This window comes from Hyla sarda, chromosome 5 (genome assembly GCF_029499605.1).
Source record: "Hyla sarda isolate aHylSar1 chromosome 5, aHylSar1.hap1, whole genome shotgun sequence".
NCBI classification, from domain to species: Eukaryota; Metazoa; Chordata; class Amphibia; order Anura; family Hylidae; genus Hyla; species Hyla sarda.
The window spans coordinates 121,136,644-121,157,816 of NC_079193.1; the positions used below are offsets into that span (position 1 = coordinate 121,136,644).

At 46.2% G+C, this 21,173-nt stretch overlaps 1 protein-coding gene across 8 annotated transcripts in view; it reads left to right on the forward strand.

Annotated features, from left to right (window-relative positions):
* SLC12A7 (solute carrier family 12 member 7) overlaps positions 1–21,173 on the forward strand; it is an 870,696-nt gene that overhangs the window by 759,461 nt on the left and 90,062 nt on the right. Inside the window, exon 23 of one of the 8 annotated variants that reach the window (XM_056520192.1) lies at positions 15,373–15,433. The exons of the other annotated variants lie outside the window; for them this stretch is intronic. The gene's annotated coding sequence lies outside the window, so the exon portion shown is untranslated. Of the gene's footprint in view, positions 1–15,372; positions 15,434–21,173 lie in introns of those variants that run through there. 8 annotated transcript variants of the gene reach the window in all.

Consider the following 21,173-nt stretch of genomic DNA (forward strand, 5'->3'; position numbering starts at 1 on the left):
GGATCTATTTTCCAAGTCATCTAGTTTCTCACTGACGTTGCATAGGTCTTTTTCCACTTGCCGTACTCTGGCGACTAGCCCTCCATTCACTTCTTCCAAGGTAGTTATACGTTTTTCCGCCTCTCCCAACCTGATATCATGATCTCGCACTGCAGACTGCAATTGAGATAATGACGAGTGAATCGTGTCCTTCACAGTGTTGTGTATAGTGGGGGCGATCAGTTGCATTAGGGCAGCCGCCAGAGATTGAAGGCCAGCGGGACAGTTCAATATAGCATCTGCCGGCCCCCCCGTGACTGGGGGGTGATGTGGAGGCGGGGCAGAGGTGCCTTGATCTGGTGCGGTTTGGGAAAAAAAGCAGTTGGCTGCCTGTCACCGCCATCCCTTCAGAGGGAAAGTTTACACCCGCAGTTATTGTCTGTTGCGAGGACACAGCCTGTGGGAGGTTAACTTGTGAGGCCTTCAGGCCACCCACCGGGTCCCGTGCCTGACCCTTGGTAATATAGCGGTCCATAGGCTCAACAATATTGCTGGAGTGAGGACAGGAGGATCCTACCAGCGTGGGAGAACGTTCAATGGATGGTTGTGATAAGAGCTCCCTCCAGAGCAAGTACTGTGAATTGCAGCAGTGAGGAAAATAAAGATGATCAGGAACCACCAGTTCTATATATGAATATAGCCCCTAGTAATCTGGACCCTTGAAGGTAATTATTCAGTCTGTGTAGTGGCTGTGGATCACCACCAAGAGATATAACATGCAGCAGGAGCTTAAATTGAGAATGTTTCCTAAACTGTCCTCACCCAGGACAGGACTGGTCAAAGGGCAGGGCACAGCATCCAGAGGCGCAACAGGGTCATATAACAGTTCCAGCAGTGGCACTCAGATAATGGAAGAGGTGACCAGGTCGTGAGGGTAGGTACAGTTGCTGTGCACCCCAGAGATACCTTCTATGTGACTCCGGGATCCACTCCTTATCGTAGAGCTGCTGTGCTCTCCTCCTGTGGCGCGGTCTCCTGCCCGCTGTAGATAATGAAGATGGCGGCGGGTTGGAGCTGCGTGCGGCCGCACCTGAGACTCCCTGCTGCCGTGCGATCCCGATGTCCGGGTGGGCCGAATACAGAGTCCCTGGCAGTGCTGGCGTGTCCCAGGGCAGTACGGTACGTACAGGGTGCGGGGCCGGTGCTGGTACTTTGCGGGTACGATAGTGGTGAGCGGGAGCTCCGTCTCCTGGCTCACTACATGGCCGCGCCGGAACCGGAAGTGCTGTTCAGTTTTGATTGCCTGTTCATAAAAGGGACACTGCGGAGTTAGAAAGGGTGCAGAGACGCGCGACTAAACTAATATGGGGCATGGTACATCTTAGCTATGAGGAGCGATTAAAGGAGTTACAATTGTTTAGTCTTGAGAAGAGACGTTTAAGGGGGGATATGATAAACGTATATAAGTATATAAATGGCCCATACAAAAAATATGGAGAAAAACTGTTCCAGCTTAAACCCCCCCCCCCCCCAAAGGACGAGGGGGCACTCCCTCCGTCTGGAGAAGAAAAGGTTTAGTCTAAAGGGGCGACACGCCTTCTTTACCGTGAGGACTGTGAATTTATGGAACGGTCTACCTCAGGAACTGGTCACAGCAGGAACAATTAACAGCTTTAAAACAGGGTTAGATACATTCCTGGAACAAAATAACATTAATGCTTATGCAGAATTATAAAACTACATCCCTTTCCCTTATCCCCTTACACCCTTCACTTCAATTCCCTGGTTGAACTTGATGTAACTATGTAACTATGTGTCAGAATCATATATGGGAAAAAAACTATGTGTATATATGCAAAAAAAAGACTAGCTTGGAACATAAAGAGGAGAAATAGTGAGAAGAGGCTTAAATAAAATAAAGGATAAAATAGTGAGAACAAAAAAATTGAAATAAAAATAGTAATATTGTTAATAATAATATTGATCGTAGTGATAATAATATTGATTAAAAAAAAAGTTATGTGGATGTTGTAGTGTTGATTGAGGGGATAGGAGGCAGGGAACCGCCCAAGGGTCCGTCAGAGCACTGGTAAAGCAGCCTGCCTCTGACGGGCCGTCAGACAGGCCCGACCCCCTGCTCAGTTGTCCAAAAAACCCATCCGAATTTAACCCTCTCAGCATTAATTACTCAAATTTATTTAGGCACAGTTTCCGGATTTATTTTTCAATGCCAATATAGGTGCTAAATTTGTCTATAGGTTGGCTCGGGGCAAATTTGAGACCCTTATTTAAAAGCTCTGTTTGGTTCTTTGTGAGAGGTTTGTAACTCAAATTAAAAATTATATTCTCAGATTCTATGCTTTGTTTATCTTGGCTTTTGGTTGTTCTATGATCTCTATGGTGTCTGCCACCTTTGCGTATTCACTTTTTCTGGAATAAATCTTTTTGTTGGGCGTTGCCAGTAGTGATATTGTCTGTGGAGTTGGATGTATTTGTGCTGTTGTTTCTATTTGGGGTCTTGGGAGGAGTGGTAGTGAAAGTGTGGGTTTGTGTTCTCTCAATGGTGTTCTATTGGAATTGGTGCGATATGTGGTTTTTCTGTGTGGATATTGATTGGGTTGAAAACGGTTGTGATTGTAGGTTTGGTTGCGATGTTCGTGATTGGGGGGGGGGGAGTCTGGTGGTTGGATTGTGTGTGATTGTGTTTTTAAGATGAATACCTGCGGTAAGGTGAATGTGTGCATTTGGAGTGATAGGTGACATGGTGGGGTGTATAGTGTTGATGATTGTTCTGGTGTGGATGGCGATATCTTTGTGTCTGACATGATTCTAAAAAAATTCTCCTCTGATAGGGTAGAAAATGTATTATATTTTTTTATTATTATTATTATTACTACTATCATTATTATTAACAATATTACTATTATTTTTATTTACATTTTTTGTTCTCACTATTTTCTCTTTATTTTATTTTTATTGATATTTAAAAAAAAAAATCTTTGTAGTCCAATTTTATCTTTATCTTCATTTTCTATTTCTATTATTTTATAATACTACTTATACACTAAGTAAGCCCCTTCTCATTATTTCTCCTCTTGATGGTCCAATCTAGTCTATTTTTGCATATATACACAGTTTTTTTTTATATATGATTTTGACACATCTGACGTATAATTTTGTAGATTATTTTCATTTTTATTTATTTTCTGTATCTTATTTTACTATTCCCCATTTTGCATAAGTACAATTAGATGGCAAACTATTGTATTTTTGTCATTTTTGGCACCTAATTCTCTACATTTCCTGTTTATATTTTCTTTTTATATTTTTCAGTCACCTGTAACCCAGGTTGACATTTAATCCATGTCTGGTTTTTACTATAACCTTGAGTAACGCCTCCAATTAGTTGATGATGTGCCTATATATACTTGGTAGCTAGTCCCTTTTTTTCATCACAATATACCATAGCTGCTAAAGAAAGGATCTATGGCAATCCTGAAATGCGTCCAGCCTGAATATTAAATCATAATTCATTCATTGCCCAGTGAGGTCTGTTGCTGCCAAGCACACCGCAACAGGTGCCCTTGACAGATAGTGCCCTGTCAATCAAGCACCCCTCGCACTCAAAAGACACGAGGATGCCGGGGCTACATATACCTGCCACAAAGCAGAGGTCCACATATTTGCCTATTTCTGCACGCTGATGCAGAAGATCGGGGCAAACTACAATCTATACAGCCCGTGATATTAGACTTGTCCACTCTACTCCAGGAGCTGCAGGATCACACTGCTTCGAGCCACACTTCCTTCTCCTGTGATCGGTGGGATAGGTGAGAGGTGCACAGCACCGCCGCAGTACATACTGTGACACTCTGGAATGGCTGCCAACCATCTGCATCCATGGATAGGGGTCGTGCTGAGATTGTGATGATGATAACTCGGTATATAAGACCGAAAGTAAACCCCTGGGAACGATAAATTCCTATCAGTGGGAGGGAGAAGATAGATAGATAAATTCTCATCATCAGCAGGTCTTGCAACACTTTATACCTTTATTGGGTCAGCTCATGGTTTTGTTCTATTATTATCTGCGTGTGCTCCTTGATGAGTGTCTTGCCCACTCAGTTTTTTTTTTCCGTATTCAAACAGGTTTATTGAACATAATAATAAAACAAACAGCACTAGAACAATCGGCAGTCTGTTACAATCTGTAGCAAGTTACGTTAAACATATTAGACTAAGTAAACAGTACATGGAAATTAAAACAAGAGTATGGAATTATGCAATAAACAGAGACAACCGTCATCTGTGGTAATTACAATCGTGGACGACACCCAAGTTGTCCACGCTCAACAAGGAATGCCACATATGAGCATAGGTATTAGGGGGGGGGGGAGAGGCAAAACAAAAGGATTAGAGGAGGGGAAAGGAAAGGGGAAAAGAAGATGCAGGTTACAGATGTGGACTCACCTGCGCTCCTCAAGATCCCTCTGCATGTTAGACCAACCTCCGTGCGCCTCCCTCCGCAGACACCCTCTGCGACACACCAGAGAAGAGCTAAAGCTCTCTGTAAAGAGGTGACTCTAGGAAGGTCAACCAGGGCGGCCAGATGGAGAGAAACCTGTCAGTACGTCCCGAGGAGTCTGCCATGAGTTCCTCCATTCTACAGAGAAATAAAATTTCTCCATACCAGTCTGATAAAGTCGGTGGGTCAATCGCTTTCCATTTCCTAGGAATTACGGTACGTGCTGCCATGAGCATGAAATGAGCGAGAACCTTTGAAGGAGATTTTCGTGACACTGGGAGTATAGTGAGCAGTTGTACTTTGGGGTCGTTAAGATAGGCCACCCCAGTGATAGTCTCGATCCGTGATACTACTGTAGCCCAAAAACACGACAGCGCAGTACAGGACCACCATATGTGAGTCATTGTGCCCCTCTCTAGGCCACAGCGCCAGCAGAGGTCAGATCCCGAGGGGAACATTCTGTGTAACACAGTTGGCAACCTATACCATCTGGACATTAATCTATAGTTAGTCTCCTGGGTACGGCTCGGCAACCTGTTGGCGATGAGCTTTGCAAACAACTTAACGTCCACATTGAGCAAAGAAATCGGGCGGTACCTCGAACAGATATTCGGGTCCCAACCATCCTGATGAATAACCACAATGTTAGCGAAGAGAGGCAGAGTGGAATCCCTGGCCAGTTTTTATGCCGTTAAATGTGCGTGTAAGAATGGGAACTAGATCGCTCTTCAGAGTTTTGTAAAACTTTCCGGTATACCCATCCGGACCCGGGCTCTTGCCCGACGGTAAGTCGGCAATAACTCCCTCTATCTCCTCCTCTGAAAACTGTCTCTCCAGCTCGTTTATCACTTCGCTAGATAATCTGGGAAGAGCTGTGTGTTTAATATAGTCTGTGAAAGAGGGGCCTGGGTCAGTGGGAGTGGGGTCTGCGGGGGGCCGAGGGAGGTTATATAAGGCAGAGTAGTAACCCTCAAAAGCTTGCAGAATGTCTCTCGTAAGATAGGACCTCCCACCATTTTGTGTGTTAATTGAGGGGACATACAAAGTAGCCCTCTTCTCCCTGAGTGCCCTAGCCAGGAGTTTTCCCGGTTTGTTGCCCCATTCATCGAAGGAACGGGAGCAACTCTGCTTGAATCTTTTATAAGCGTCATTTAAGAGGGTGTTTATCTCATGGCAGACTTTCAATAGATCACGAAATGTGGTCTCCTGGAGGGTCTGTTTGTGCAGCGCCTCCAGTTCAGTCAATGTCACAAAAAGGCGACTCAATCTAGCCGCCCTCTCCTTTTTAAGGCGAGAGCCATGTTGAATCAACACTCCCCTCATAACATACTTGAGGGCTTCCCACTGCATGGCAAGGGGGGTGGTATCTGAGGCGTGATCTCTTTGGAACTGGTTAATAGTGGATTTGAGATCGGCTATGCACACAGCGTCCAAGAGCAACAGTCAATCAGCAACAACCAAAAAAAAAAAAAAACAAGTAAGGTGAACTTGCAAGGGTAAACTGGACGCAGAAAGTCCCTCTGCAAAATGGGTGTGTGTCAAGCACACCCTCCCTATCGGGGGTGAATGTAGACAGAAAGACAAAGGGGGGAAGCTAAGGATAGTATGGGTGAAGTGAATAAGGTCAGTGTGAACGATGGGCAACCGTTCATGGCTATGGGTAATCTAGAATAGCTGTGTTACGGTGGCTGGTAGTGAGCAGTTACTACTAGTAATCAATACGGGCAGATAAACTAGGGCAGAAATATGGTAGCAAAGGCCGAGGGAATATCGGTCCCAAATTGTAGTGCTGTCAAGGGCATAAGTCCTCATCAATGCTCAGAGGTGGTCCGTCCGATGGGCGACGTGACCTCCTTTGGCGCTGCAGTAGTTGCCAGTCCGGGGGAGGTCTCCTAGAGGCCACTCTGGGTGGGGCCCCGTTTCCTGGAAGAGCAGCAAATGGGTCTTGCAGAAAGGCGATCCAGTCCGGGAGGGACAGAGGGGGTAAGTCCAGAGTCTCCAGGAATCTTGGTAGGTCAGCTGGTGCTCTAAACGTAGCCGTGGAGTTCCCCGTGGTAACGTATAGGGCAAAGGGAAACCCCCACCTATAAGGAATATGGCGGTCTTGCAGCAGACTCAGCAGGGGTTTTAGCAGAGCCCGTTGGCGTAAGGTGCGCCTCGACAGATCCAGGTAGATATGAATGGTAGCTCCGTCAAAGTCTATGTCACCTCTCTGTCGCACCCTTTGCATTATCTGTTCCTTTAAAGTATACCGATGTATGCGGCAGATAATGTATCTGGGACGTGTCGGGTCTTTGCTGGGGGCTCCCAACGCCCGGTGGACCCTGTCTATCTCAATGTGCGTTTCAGGCGGACGGCCCAACAACATGTTAAAGATTCCTGTGACCGTCGGGAGTAGATCAGGAGTACGTGTGGCCTCGCAGGCGTACATTATTTCTCCGGCTTCTGTTCTCGATGTCATCCAGGTGGTCTGCTAGAGCCTGGTGGGTCAAAGTGTGAGTAGATATGGAAGCCTGCATGTCTTTAATGGAGTCCATTACAGTGGTACGAAAGTCCTCTAGGACCTCAACTCTGCCCCTGAGGTCCCTCACTTCTTGTTGAACTGGTTGCAGTTCCCTGTGCCAAGTAGATTTTAGATCTTGAGCAAGTCCAGACACATCAGCCTTGGTAGGTATCAAAGCCAGGAGGGCTTGCAGCTCAGGGTGGCCTTTGAGCAGGGCCACTGCCTGTGCAGGTGGAGGAAGAGAGGAGGACAGGGGATCTGGATCCTCATCCGCAGCCCCCCAAGGAAGAACCAATGGTGTGGTGGAAACAGGGTGAACAGGTAATTCCTTCCCTATGTCAGCAGGAGGCAGGATAGACAGTCCAGAGTGAGCAGGACCACCATATGGTTTTTTAAGAGTGCTTGTTGAGGGGGTCACTTTGGGGGCCAGTGGAGAAGTAGCAGGTGCAGGGGAGTCCATTGTCCCCTCCACAGCCAGCTCCCTCTGAGGAGGACAGTTGCAGGTCAGGGGAGCTGGCAGGGCTTCTGAAGATGGAGGGGACACTCTGGGAAGGGGATGAAGCCCTGCTGCTGCATGCAGGAGACCGTGCTGCCCCTGGCTGCAGACTCTGTGGCTACAGCTCAGAGGGACTCCCCAGGGCACTAAACTTTGGGAATCCTGCAGAGTTCGGCTTGTGAGCGACCAGCTCCATCTCATCCTCCCGAGAGGCAGGAGGGGAGAGCTGCAGCCGCTGTAGGTCCCCCGCCCGGTCCTCCGGTCTCTGCACTGCCAGGAGCTGTGGTGATGTGGGTTCAGAGGCCGGGGCGGCTTGTGAGGAAGCGACCGGGAGCTGCTGAGATGCGGAGGCGGAAGCCGGAGCGGCCTCGATGTCACGTGTACCTCGATGCCTTGATGTCACGTGTACTCCGTGGTGGTGGAACTGTAGCGGGACCCTCCGGCAGGATCGGGTCCGCGGGAGACTCTTTGGTAGATTCAGCAAGGCCGGTAGGTGTTTCTCTGGAGCACCGCTCCCCTGGCCCGGGTCGCGGCGCTGTGAGGGAGCAGGAGGCTAGGCGGGAGCCCGCGCTGTCTTCTGGGCCGCCGCCATCTTAGATTGCCCGGTCATGCGTGGCGGCTCCTCTGTAAGATCCAGGAGAGGGTTGAAATAGTTGGAAATGGGCACAGAAGGTGGTTGGGAGGTGCCCCTCGACTTCTTCTGCCTGCCGGTAATGCCTGGTGCCCATATATGCGGTGCGATGCCCCCGTTATAGAGCCTCAGGAACAGAGCCCAGTCGTCCTTCGTCTTTCTCTACATGGCAGGCCTCGCCCCCCTTGCCCACTCAGTTTTGTAGTGTGCACTTATATGAGCTTTTTCAATTATTTTAACATATTGTCTGTTGTACCTATTTGCTTGTTAAATTTTGATATACTATTTAATCTATTTTGAGTGTGCATTTCTATATAGTGACTCTGTTCTTTGGTATATTATACCTCATGTAAGAACTAGAGTTGAGCAAACTTTCAGTTTGCCAGGCTCGCAGAACTTTTCAAAAAAGTTAGGTTTGCGACGAATAAGTTCTAATCAAATCCCCAATTCAATATATACAATAGAATCTTGTATATAACACTGCCTAAGAGCTCTAGAGCCCTCTATAGTACTGTTTGGTCCCAAGGAATGTATTCAGGTAGTTTTAAAGTGGCTAAGTTAATGCCAAAGTTATGGTGATATGTGGTAACCATTGTAACTAACAGCTTGTTTAAAAACACACTGCACTGGCAGATTTTGTATGCTTTTAGTAAAATAAAGGTGAATAAAATATCCCTTTTGTTGGCCGGTGCCTGCCAAATGCTCACAGAGGTGTTGGGAAAATGCAGTGTTTTTTTCCAAGCGTTTAAAAAATTAGCCCTTTTAGGATTTGAAAGAGAATTGGTTTTCCAAAATAGTGAAGAAGAAATATCTTTTGTAAACACTAAAAAGTTTAAAAATTATCAAAAATGATTCCGTTTTGGGAGTTGTAACAGGATTGTTGTCTCAAAATAGTGAAGGAATGGCTTTTGTAAAAATAGTTGAAAACACTTTCATTTTTGGGGGAACATGGGTTATGTGTATGTGTAGGTCTGGCTGGTAGTAGCAGCAGCAAGGTTGGTGGACTGGTGGTAGTTGTAGTAGCCAGCAGACGATAGGGGTGGTGGACTGGAGGTAGTTTTAGTATAAAGCGGTCAATAGGCAGTGGTGGGCTGGTGTTGGTGATGGTTGTGTAGTAGTCAGCAGACAGCAAGCAATGCTGGACAGGTGGTAGTCATAGTAGCCAGCGGACAGCAGGGGTGGTGCTTAAGTGCTAGTTGTAGCCAGGGAACTACAGGCAATGGTGGATTAGTGATAGTTGTAGCCAGTACTTGTGTGCTTACATAGTCATAGTTCCTAAACTCAGCCCCTGGCCATGCCTTACTTACTGTTTGCACATACAGCACTGTGTCTGGTTTTTCATATCTGGTAAGGTAGAAAAGAATTTCCACATGGCAGAATACCATAGAGGTATAACACAGCCCACAGCCCATAAAACAAAGAAACAAAAAGTAACAGAAAACAATGCACTTGCCTCCCAGCATGAACCATCACTAGAATCAAAGCAGCGAAAAAAGCACTCCAGCCACCTGATAACAAAAGTAAAGGGGGGGTGGAAGGGGAACAGGAAGGGTTTAATAGACCAAGGAGGAAGGCCACAAACATATTTGTAGAGTTAGTCCATACATCCCAACACTTTTTGTGGGCAATGGCAGTGCTAATACAATTTTTATAGGGTATAACTGCATTTACATGCCCCTGCCACTGAGCTATATTAGGGAGTTGATCTGCCATCCATCTAATCACTATGGATTTCCGTGCGAGAAAGAGTGTTTCCCGCAGGAAAATAGGCAGAGCTCCTCATCCATAGCACCAAAGAGGCAAACCTCTATGGACAATGGTGCAGGAACTCCCAGCAAGAAAGAGAGGAAGGGAGAGCACATCACTCCAAAAGGCCTGGATAAGTGAGCATGCCCAGATGAGATGAATAATGTCTGCTTCCGGGGCTCTACAATGAATACAATCAGAGGATGGAGAACGAAGCATCCGAAACAGTCTCACTGGGGTCAAATAGGATTTTTTTCTTTTGAAGTATTTATTTATTTTGCTTTTTTGTGTAAAAAATAATAAACATACATAACAACGAAGAAAAAGAATACACTTCAAAGGCCCCTAGAGGTGGCCCACAATAAGAAACAAATACATCACAATAATACATCCCAGGAGTGAACAGGCCCAACAAAGACATACAACACACACACACACCCCGGCACCGACCCCCCCCCCCCCAACACCACTGCAAAGGAAAAGTACTCCCTTCCTCAAACCGTCTGTGATGACTGACCCGGAGAATCAGTAGAGATAACAAGTAGAAGCCAAATGGTCCACACCCTATCAGACTTTTTAGGGCTTTTCCAAATGACATACAACATGGGTGACGGGGGGGTGGACATTGATCGGGGGGGTGGACATGGGTGACGGGGGGTGGACATGGGTGACGTTGGGGGGTTAGACATGGGTGATGTGGGGGGGGGTAGACATGGGTGACGTGGGGGGGTGGACATGGGTGATGGGGGGGTGGACATGGGTGATGGTGGGGGGTTTGGACAGGGTTGAGAAGAGGTATCAGAGGGGTGGAAAGGGTACGGTACCTTAACCCCTTAGGGACCCAGCCCATTTATACCTTAAGGACCAATGGAGGGTGTACATGGGTGACAGGGATGGACAGGGGTGACAGAGGGTTGGATGGGGGGGTGGACATGGATGACAGGACGGTAGACATGGGAGACGGGGTCAGAGGGGTGGACAAGTGGGTAAGAGAGGGACAGGAGTGACAGAGAGGGGTGGACTGGGGTGACAAAGGGAGAGATGGGTGAAAAGGAGGGTGGATAAGGGTGACAGGGTAGACATGGGGACGGGGGGGTAGACATGGGTGATGGGGGGGTGGGTAGACATGGGCAACGGGGGGGGGTAGACATGGGCGACAGTGGGGGGGGACATGGATGGGCGACAGTGGACATGGGTGGTCCTGGGTGACGGTGGGGGGGTTTGTACAGGGTTGAGAAGGGGTAACAGAGGGGTGGAAAGGGTACGGTACCTTAACCCCTTAAGGACCCAGCCCATTTATACCTTAAGGACCCGGCCATTTTTTTAACATATGACCACTGTCACTTTAAGCATTATTAACTCTGGGATGCTTTTACTTTTCATTCTGATTCAGAGATTGTTTTTTCGTGACATATTCTACTTTGTTAGTGGAAAAATGTAATAGATACTTGCATCATTTCTTGGGGAAAAATTCCAAAATTTGATTAAAAAATTTAACATTTAGCATTTTTTTTACTTTGAAGCTCTCTGCTTATAAGGAATATGGATATTCCAAATAAATTATATATTGATTCACATATACAATATGTCTACTTTATGTTTGCATCATAAAGTTGACATGTTTTTACTTTTGGAAGACATCAGAGGGCTTCAAAGTTCAGCAGCAATTTTCCAATTTTTCACAACATTTTCTAAATCGGAATTTTTCAGGGACCAGTCCAGTTTTGAAGTGGGTTTGAAGGCCTTCATATTAGAAATACCCCATAAATTACCCCATTATAAAAACTGCACCCCTCAAAGTATTCAAAATGACATTCAGAAAGTTTGTTAAACCTTTAGGTGTTAACAGGAATAGCAGCAAATTGAAGGTGAAAATTCAAAATCTTCATTTTTTACACGCATGTTCTTGTAGACCCAGTTTTTGAATTTTTACAAGGGGTAATAGGAGAAAAAGCCCCCCAAAATTTGTAACCCAATTTCTCCCGAGTAAGGAAATACCTCATATGTGTATGTCAAGTGTTCGGAGGGCACAGTAGAGGGCACAGAAGGGAAGGAACAATAATGGGATTTTGGAGAGTGAATTTTTCTGAAATGGTTTTTGAGGGGCATGTCACATTTGCCAGAACAGCAAAAAAGAAACCACATGGCATACTTTTTTGGAAACTACACCCCTCAAGGCACGTAACAAGGTGTTTGACAACTTTTCGTTAAAGTCGGATGTGTAAATGAAAAAAAAAAATTATTCACTAAAGTGCAGTTTTTTCCCCCAAATTTACCATTTTTACAAAGGGTAATGGGAGAAAATGCCCCCAAAATTTGTAACCCCAGCTCTTCTGAGTATGGAAATACCCCATGTTAGGGCGTAAAATGCTCTGCGGGCGATCTACAATGCTCAGAAGAAAAGGAGTCACATTTGGCTTTAGGAAAGCAAATTTTGCTGAAATGGTTTTTGGAGGGCATGTCTCATTTAGGAAGCCCCCATGATGCCAGAACAGTAAAAAAAAAAAAAACGCACATGGCATACTATTTTGGAAACTACACCCCTCACAGAACTTGATAAGGGGTGCAGTGAGCATTTATACCCCACTGGCATTTGACAGATCTTTGGACCAGTGGGCTGTGCAAATGAAAAATTACAAATGAAAAATATGTCAGACACCTGTGGGGCGTAAATGCTCACTGTACCCCTTGTTACATCCCCTGAGGGGGGTAGTTTCCAAAATGGGGTCACATGTGGAGTCACTGTTCTGGCACCATGGGGGCTTTGTAAACACACACAGCCTTCAATTCCAGCCTAATTCTCTCTCAAAAAGCCCAATGACGCTCCTTCTCTTCTGAGCATTGTAGTTCGCCCGCAGAGCACTTTACTTCTATATATGGGGTATTTATATACTCAGAAGAAATGGGATTACAAATTTTGGGGGGCTTTTTTCCTATTACCCCTTGTGAAAATGAAAAATTTGGGGTAACGCCAGCATTTCAGGGAAAAAAAAGTAATTTTTAATTTTCCAACTTCAACGAAAATTTTACAAAGACCTGAAGGGCGTTAAGGCTCACTATACTCCTTGTTACATTCTGTGAGGGGTGTAGATTCCAAAATGGGGTCACATGTGAGTGTTTTTTTTTTTTTTTTGCATTTATGTCAGAACCGCTGTAACAATCAGCCACCCCTGTGCAAATCACCAGTTTAGGCCTCAAATGTACATGGCGTCTCTCACTTCTGAGCCATGTAGTTCGTCCACAGAGCATTTTACGTACACATATGGGGTATTTCCGTACTCAGAAGAAATTGTGTTACAAACTTTGGGGGTCATTTTCTCCTTTTACTTGTAGAACGAAACCCACTGTAAACCTGCCCGTATGAATGTACCCTGTACATTCACATGGGGGGGGGTGCCCCAAACGTTCAGCAGTGGCAAAATGACAACTCCCAGAATACACTGACAGACCGCACATGCTGGGAGTTGTAGTTTTACAACAGCTCTAGGCACACCGGTGGGGAACCACTGAGTTAGAAAACAGACTCTAGCTCAGTGATTCCAACCAATGTGCCTCTAGCTGTTGCAAAACTACAACATGTACGGTCTGCCAGTGCATTCTGAGGGTTGTAGCTTTACAACAGCTGGAGGCACACGGGCTGGAATCACTGACTCTATCTCAGTGTTTCCCAACCAGTGTGCCTACAGCTGTTGCAAAACTACAATTCCCAGCATGGCCAGACAGTCAGGGATGCTGTAGTTCTGCAATATCTGGCCGCTCCTCCTGCTGCCGCCGCTGCTCCGGCGGGCCATGTTCCCACCTCGCCGCCCGTGTTCCCCCCCCAATCTGCCACGACTTCGATCGGTGGCCAGAGCGGGGGAAATTAACTCTAACCCCCCCCCCCTCTCCTGCCATTGGTGGTCAGCCTGACCGACCAATGGCAGGGGATAGGAGGGGGTGGTAACACCGCCACCTCGCTCCTATCCTTTAGGATGGTCGGAGCTGTCTCTGACAGCTCTGATTATTCTTATTTTCCGGGCGATCTGGATCGCGGGCAAATCGCTGGTCTGAATTGACCAATGATTTGCCGTGATCGCTAACATGGGGGGGGGATCAGCAGTCATCCCGGTCCGATCACCGCCCGGTGAGTGGCGGTGATCGGAAATGCAGAGAGTGTATGGATACGCCCTCTGTCCTTAAATGACGGACGCAAGGGCGTATGCATATGCCCTTCGTCCCCAAGAAGTTAAAGGGGTACTCCGGTGAAAACCTTTTTTCTTTTAAATTAACTGGTGGCAGAAAGTTAAACATATTTGTAAATTACTTCTATTAAAAAAATCTTAATCCTTCCAGTACTTATTAGCTGCTGAATGCTACAGAGGAAATTCCTTTCTTTTTGGAACACTGATGACATCACGAGCACAGTGCTCTCTGCTGACATCTCTGTCCATTTTAGCAACCATGCATAGCAGATGCATGCTAAGGGCAGCATGATGGCTCAGTGGTTAGCACTGCTGCCTTGCAGTGCTGGGGACTTGGGTTCAAATCCCACTAAGGACAACAATAAATAAAGCGTTATTATTATTATTATAATAACGTCAGCAGAGAGAACTGTGCTTGTGATGTCATCAGAAAGCATTCCAAAAAGAAAAGAATTTCCTCTGTAGTATTCAGCAGCTAATAAGTACAGGAAGGATTAAGATTTTTTTGTAGAAGTAATTTACAAATATGTTTAACTTTCTGCCACCAGTTGATTTAAAAGAAAAAAGCTTTTCACCGGAGTACCCCTTTCATTTTAAGTCCCTCTCATTTTTATACGTACACTCACTCGAATACTTCACACTCTTGTAGACAGACACACAATCACTAGCTCAATCGTTTAGTGTACTTGCTTTTATAGTTACCAGACACCACTTCTCTTCCACTGCCTGGGAGTGAATGTAAAGTCTAGCTGGCTGCAAACAGCTGCAATTTATCAGCTTCTAATCATTTAACTACTCCACCCTCTCTCCACCTGTATTCCTTCCAGACAGAGAAAGAAAAAAACTTACAGAAATGCGCTCAACAACGCTCACAATACTTCTTACAGTATTCCCTTCATTTTAAGTCCCTCTCCCTTTTATACTTACACTCACTTGAATACTTCACACTCTTGTATACAGACACACAATCACTAGCTCAAACAATCACTTAGGGCGAGATTTATCAAAACCTGTGCAGAGGAAAACTTGCCCAGTTGCCCATAGCAACCAATCAGATTGCTTCTTTCATTTTTCACAGGCCTTCATAAAAATGAAAGCAGCAAGCTGATTGGTTGCTATGAGCAACTGGGCAAGTTTTCCTCTGCACAGGTTTTGATAAATCTCCCCCTTAGTGTTTTCCACTGCCTGGAAGTGAATGCAAAGGCAGGTTACATTTTACTAATATCTGTGTATTCACTTCCGTTGCTGAAGCAACTTCTGATCTATATAGCTCTGCATAGAACTTACCAATTATCTGTTTTATTTCCTCAGGGTCATCTTCCCTCTCTATGGAAGCTATAGCAGCCCTCTCCCCCTGCTCTTTAATAACTCCGGCCACTAACTTATTAGGTTTACCATTCTCCCAAAAATATTTCTGGCCCTGAAAAAAGACTGTTTCTGTTCAATTAGGAGATCTTGCAGACTACCTTGCTTCTCCTTCATTAAATCAATTTTTTTTACCTGTCTGATCTAATGTGTATCTATCTATTCTCTGCATCATCCAATTCTGTTAGCAATGCATTTTCTTTCTCTCTAAATCTCTTTTTACACTTACCTATTTCCTTGCTCAACAGCCCTCTTTCATTCCATAGGCAATGCAGCTCCCTTTCAATCTGTGTCTTGTCTTGAAATACAGAAAGCCAATATGGATTAAATTTACATTGCTTTACCACATCTCTACCCGGGCTATTAATGCTAAATGTTACAGGGGTATGGTCGTATAATGCCCTATTTTCACATCTCATTCGCTTAACCATATTAACACCTTGAACGTTAAGCATATCTATTCTGGAGGCCGTAGTGTATGATGTACTATAGCAAGGATATTTATTCTCTTTGGGGTACATCTTCCTCCACACATCAATTCATCCTACTCCTTTTGTAAATATCGGTACCATTTTTGTATTGATCGGACTTTTTGATCGCTTTTTATTCATTTTTTCATGAAATAAAAAGTGACCAAAAATATGCTATTTTGGACTTTGGATTTTTTTGCGCGTACGCCATTGACCGTGCGTTTTAATTAACAATATATTTTTGTAGTTCGGACTTTTCCGGACGCAGCGATCCCGCATCATATCGCGTCGGTCCCGGCGCTCATCAGCGGCCGGGACCCGCGGCTAATATCCCACATCGCCGATCGCGGCGATGTGCGGTATTAACCCTTTAGAAGCGGCGGTCAAAGCTGACCACCGCTTCTAAAGTGAAAGTGACCCGGCTGCTCAGTCGGGCTGTTCGGGACCGCCGCGGTGAAATCGCGGCTTCCCGAACAGCTGACAGGACACCAGAAGGGCCCTTACCTGCCTCCTCGGTGTCCGATCGGCGAATGACTGCTCCGTGCCTGAGATCCAGGCAGGAGCAGTCAAGCGCCGATAACACTGATCACAGGCGTGTTAATACACGCCTGTGATCTGTGTAAAAGATCAGTGTGTGCAGTGTTCTAGGTCCCTATGGGACCTATAACACTGCAAAAAAAATTTCAAAAAAAAGTGTTAATAAAGGTCATTTAACCCATTCCCTAATAAAAGTTTGAATCACCCCCCTTTTCCCATAAAAAAAATAAAACAGTGTAAAAAAAAATTTTAATAAACATATGTGGTATCGCCGCGTGTGTAAATGTCCGAACCATAAAAATATATAATTAATTAAACCGTATGGTCAATGGCGTACGCGCAAAAAAATTCCAAAGTCAAAAAAAGCACATTTTTGGTCACTTTTTATACCATTAAAAAGGAATAAAAAGTGATCAAAAAGTCAGATCAAAACAAAAATCATACCGATAAAAACTTCAGATCACGGTGCAAAAAATTAGTCCTCATACCGCCCTGTACGTGCAAAAATAAAAAAGTTATAGGGGTCAGAAGATGACATTTTTAAACGTATAAATTTTCCTGCATGTAGTTATGATTTTTTCCAGAAGTGCGACAAAATCAAACCTACATAAGTAGGATATCCTTTTAACCGTATGGACTTACAGAATAATGATAAGGTGTAATTTTTACCGAAATATGCACTGCGTAGAAACGGAAGCCCCCAAAAGTTACAAAATGGCATTTTTTTCTTCGATTTTGTCGCACAATGATTTTTTTTTCCGTTTCGCCGTGCATTTTTGGGTAAAATGACTAATGTCACTGCAAAGTAGAATTGGCGACGCAAAAAATAAGCCATAATATGGATTTTTAGGTGGAAAATTGAAAGGGTTATGATTTTTAAAAGGTAAGGAGGAAAAAACGAAAGTGCAAAAACGGAAAAACCCTTAGTCCTTAAGGGGTTAAGGACACATGACGTTCTCATACGTCTCCATTTCCGAGTCCTTAAGGACACATGACGTATGAGAACGTCATGCGCTTTCCCGGCCCCCGCAGCCATCTGGAGCGGAGCCGGTGCCCGATGCCTGCTGAAATTGTTCAACAGGCATCGCGGCATATGGCCCAGGGCGGGGATCGGAGCGGGATGTCTGCTGATTTCAATCAGCAGACATCCCGGCAGTGTGCCGGAGGAGGTGCAGTGGACCTCCTATACCGGCAATCGTTGCAGGGCGCCGGTAACTACTTACCAGCGTTCTGCAGCGGTTCCGGACCATCAGTGTCACGTGTGACCTGGATATAGATGGTGACTGGTGGTGTAATATACACCACCAATCATCTTCCGTGCTGTACTGGGGGCTGGCATTGTGGCCACCCCCCTCAGTACAGTTGTGATTGGGTGGCCAAAGTGGCCACACCAATCACAGTGTAATGGGAGGGGATGGTGGGGGCTAGGAGCATGTTGCTCCGTTCTGCCCGCCATTCCACAGAGATCTGTGGACGGAGCCCCGTGCTGTCCACCATCCCCTCAGTTAAAAAAAAGTGCCCCTTGCCCCCTTTCCCTTGGCACAGAAATCCCCCAGGGTTAGCTTTAGATTAGGTAGGGACAGGTTAGGGTTGGGAAAAAAAAGTTTTCAGTGGGTGTCCGTGGGGCCGTAGCACCTTTAGCTCCGTGACCCCGGCCCTGCTGGGTCACTGCGGTCTGCCGCCAGCCTTTTTTTTTTTTTTTTTTGGCGCGGATCTTTTTTTTTTTCCCTAAGCGTGTGCACGGACCCTCTTAGTCATAAAAGAGCAGTCCGCCACCGTTTGTTAAAGCCCACCCACCGCTGATCAGTCCCGTAGTACTGATCAGCGTTTTTTGTGGTGCTGGCGCTTTTTTTCGCGTTTTCTAGCGCTTTTTTGCACCCATAGGCGGTCCGTGACACCAGTAGCAGACGTGTACTGTGTGGCCGGACCTTACCTGTGTGTGTGCGGCGTGCCTCACCGCTGTCAGTAAATTTATCACTGATCAGCGTTTTTTTTTTGTGGTAAAGGCACTTTTTTCGGTTAACGCGTATTTTTTTGCACCCATAGGCGGTCCGTGCCACCAGTAGCAGGCGTGTACTGTGTGGACGGACCATACCTGTGTGTGCAGCCTGTCTCACCACTGTCTGATTTTTCACTGATCAGCCTTTTTTTCTTTTGTTTCAGGCGGGTGCATTTTTTTTTCGGGGTAAAGCGTTTTTTTTTTAATTGAATTTTTTTTTTTTTCTTTGTTTGGGGGTCTGTGTACAAGCCACCAGCCACTGTTCTGGGCTGAGTGGCCGGACCCCCCACTGACTTCTGCACCCCCTGCCGCCACAAGCGCTAATCAGTGCGCACACCACTGATTAGATAAACGCTTTTCTTTTGGCGCAGGGTTTTTTTTGCGCTAGAAGTCCCCCTTTTTTTTTATTTTTTTTAAAGTCCCCTTTTTATTTTTTATTTTTTTCTGTTAGGGCGGTTTAGTTTAGTTAGGTTAGGTAGGGTTAGGGAGGTAGTCTCGCACCACACCAGACACAGCACATACACCAATAAAGTTTCCCCCCCCCACACACACACACACCCGTATCCCCATTCGAGTAGGGAAATGGCCCGCAGAGTGTTTTCGGCGGAGGAGGCATATGACATAATTGCCTCCGACTCTGAAAGCATCTCAGAGGACGATGAAGACCCCATCTTCCTTATTTCATCGTCCTCCTCATCATCTAGTTCAGATGATGAGCCACCAAGGTGGCGAACTCGCCGCCGTGCGGTGCTGCAAACCTCCTCTGCCCTTGACCCTGTGCCCCATGCTAGTATGAGTCCCCCTGGCGCTCATACTAGTAAAGCCCCCCTGCCAAGGTCACTGGTACCTCTTACCGGAGAACTTGTCTGGACTCAGCCAGCGGACCATGAGCCCGTGATTCCTGAGTTTTTTGGCGACTCAGGAATCAAAATTAACATCGCCGGGTTCACTGAAAAGGACTTTTTCGGTCATTTTTTCAGTGATGACTTTGTTAATTTGATGGTCACACAGACGAAACTGTATGCCCAACAGTTCGTCACCGCTAACCCGGGCTCACTTTTAGCTAGACCCGGTGGCTGGACTCCAGTCGATGCAGCCGAAATGAGGGCATTTTGGGGCTTCGCGCTGCATATGGGTATAGTTAAAAAACCCAGTGTCAGGCAATATTGGAGTGGGGACGTCTTGTTCGGGGCCATTCGGAGATGTTTGCATTATGCTGATAATGCGGCATTTCCCCCCTCCCCCGAACTGATCCCGCGTATGACTGCCTGTATAAAATCAGGCCAGTCATCATTTACTTCGGGGCCAGATTTTGGGAGGCCTATGTCCCGGGGCAGGAGGTCTCTATTGAGGAGTCTCTCATCAGCTTCAAGGGGAGACTCAGCTTCTAGCAATACATCCCTACCAAGCGAGCGCGGTATGGCGTGAAGATGTATAAACTTTGCGAGAGTACCTCCGGGTACACTTGCAAGTTTATAGTGTATGAGGGACGAGATTCCCGTTTTGAACCCCCAGAATTTCCCCCGACTCTGGGTGTTAGCGGGAAAATCGTTTGGGGCCTTTTGCACCCATTGCTAGATAAAGGTTACCACCTTTACGTGGATAACTTTTATACTAGTATCCCTCTCTTCACATCCCTCGCCGCCAGATCCACGGTCGCTTGTGGGACAGTCCGGAAGAATCAAAGAGGCCTTCCGCCCCATCCCCTACACGCTGCTATCCCCCGGGGTGAGTCCCGTGCCTTTTCCCATGAGAACCTGTTGTTGGTCCGGTATAAGGATGTCCTTATGCTCACCACTATTCATGGGAACGGCAGCACCCCTGTCCCTGTGGGAGGTACCGCGGGACCGGTCCTCAAGCCCGATTGTATTCTGGACTACAATCGGTATATGGGGGGAGTTGATCTTTCTGATCAAGTCCTCAAACCATATAACACCATGCGGAAAACACGCGTATGGTATTAAAAGGTTGCGGTCTACATGGTACAGGTTGCCATGTACAGCTCTTTTATACTGTACAAGTACGCTGGCAACACAGGGACATACCTGCAGTTCCAAGAGGTATTTCTAAAGGCCCTCATCTTTGGTGACAGCCAAAGAGCAGTCAGAGCTCCTCTGGAACTTTAGGTCCCCGGATCGTCCCTGGCCAACACTTTCCAGGTGTGATCCCCAACACTGGAAGGTCGGGACGAACCCAGAAAAGATGCGAAAAGAGAGTGTGTCACAGGAAGGGGAGACAGAGGGACACCACGATTCAGTGTGACACTTGCCCCGATCATCCGGGCCTCTGCATAGGCTGCTTCAGGGAGTATCACACTTCCATGGAGTACTAAATTTTCCATCCTTTGCCCTAAATTTTATTCCCCAGAATTCGGCTCCAATGTACCAGTCCAGGGTACATTGTCTTCTAAATTTTATACCAAAATACCCTACCCCCAAAAAATCAAACCCAAAACCTCTTTCCCAATGCCCCTCATAATATTTTTATCCCCCAAAAAAGTCAACAGCATTGGAGGTTTGCAGTTGCCTCAAATGCGCAACGCTCTCTCCCCTCCTGAGCGGGTTGCGCTTTTGAGGTAACAGAATAGGGACGGCCCCACACATCCCCGTCCCAGAATAATGATTCAGAGTATAGGGTTTGGGGTGGGCATCATTTTTACTTTTGGCTGTACTCTGGGTCCTCATTCTAGGAATAGAATTGGCATATCAGTAAAATTGCAATTTTCTTCCCCCCATAGTACA